Source organism: Tiliqua scincoides, chromosome 1, assembly GCF_035046505.1.
Source record: "Tiliqua scincoides isolate rTilSci1 chromosome 1, rTilSci1.hap2, whole genome shotgun sequence".
Classification (NCBI taxonomy): Eukaryota; Metazoa; Chordata; class Lepidosauria; order Squamata; family Scincidae; genus Tiliqua; species Tiliqua scincoides.
This window is the reverse complement of record NC_089821.1, coordinates 28,437,954-28,439,585: the sequence shown is the minus strand read 5'-3', so window position 1 is coordinate 28,439,585 and position 1,632 is coordinate 28,437,954. Positions and strand designations below refer to the sequence as shown.

At 45.2% G+C, this 1,632-nt stretch overlaps 1 pseudogene; it reads right to left on the bottom strand.

Moving 5' to 3' along the window:
* Positions 1 to 490: 490 nt before the first annotated feature.
* Positions 491 to 610, bottom strand: LOC136637692 (5S ribosomal RNA; annotated as a pseudogene).
* Positions 611 to 1,632: the final 1,022 nt, after the last annotated feature.

Genomic DNA, 1,632 nt, shown 5'->3' with positions numbered 1-1,632 from the left:
AAATGTATATCTATGTGAGGGAATGTATTTGTTTTCTACTACCTCTCCTTCCAAGGAATCTCTAGAGTGGGAGTTTTAGCCCTTTTCCCTTTCCACAAGAACAAGAACAGGGAAAGATGGATCACTGTCTCATAATTCAGGACTGTCCCATAACAAAAGCATTGTCCAATTGTTTGTCCTCTTTCATTTTCTGTTTTTAAGAAAGGTAGAAAGAGTGTCATTAAGTTTATGGTATACGTTATAAACCATGGAAGTGGGGTGGAGGCAATGCTGCTCTTTGGTTTGACGCTCCTCGTTGTCACTTAGGGCCCAATCCGATCCAATTTTCCAGCGCTGGTGTAGCTGTGCCAATGGGGCATGTGATGCATCCTGTGCTGGTGGGGCAGCCACAGAGGCTTCCTCAAGGTATGGAAATATTTGTTCCCTTAGCTCAAGGCTACATTGTGGTTGCAGTGGTTGGCAACCTTCAGTGTCGAAAGACTATGGTATAAGCCTACAGCGCCCGGTATTCCCAGGCGGTCTCCCATCCAAGTACTAACCAGGCCTGACCCTGCTTAGCTTCCAAGATCAGACAAGATCAGGCATGTGCAGGGTAACAGTTGCTGTCAGTTGTGGCTGCACCAGTGCTGGAAAGTTGGATAAGATTGAGCCCTTAGTGTGTGTTAGTCCCAGTGAGTTAGCACTGTTTGGAGAGTTAAGACCTACTGCAAGATTATCAGCCCAATACAAACTAAATCCCCATGCGGTGATGTACCAGCTCTGGCATGGGCTGTTTTTGGCTGCAGGAGGTCTTGGGTTAAGGGGACATTTGTCCCCTTGACCAGGATAAACCACAACAGCTGCTATCGGGCAACTTAGTCCTACGCCAGTGATATCACTGCTGCAAGTCCACATTGTCCCCTGCAGGCAGATCAGGCCCAGGAATGGGGATTAAATTCAGCATGTGCTGACAGTCCCTATCCTACCCCCCTTCCAGCCCAATTCACCCATCTCCTCTGTATTCTGTCCTCCCTCATTCCATTCAACTCCTTCTCCGCCCTCTCCCACCCTGTTCCGCCCTCTGCTCTGGGCTTACCTGCTTCATACCTCCATAGCTCTGCTGGCATGAGCAGGAAGGTTTTGGCCTTCCTGCCAGTGCACCAGCACCTTGCACTGTGGAATGAATGTTCTGCTGGCGCAGACCTTAAATAAAATTGGGCTGCATGTGAATTAGGTGAAATAAAATGTGTGGTCCGTTTAAATCCAATTCATTTACCTTGTGTTTTATCAGAGTATGCAGGTAATCCATTTTCTATTGTGCTATATATGTTTGTGTTGTAAAATGGCTGCCTAAGGGGAACAATGTTAGTACAGCTTTAGGACAAGAGATTAAAAGGACAGGAAACAGAAACCAAAAAAATCTGTTAAAAAACCAAGATACGGGCTTGGGAATGATATACTTAAAAACAATACCTTGCATCTTAGAACTGGCCATCTGAATGAATAAAATCTAGAAGGAAAGGTCAAATACATTTTGTATCTAGGATTAATGGAAGACCAAGATTAGGCTCTTATACACACTTACCTGGGAGTACGTCCCATTGGACTAAATAGGACTTAGTTATGAGTAGACATGCCTAAGATTGAACTGTT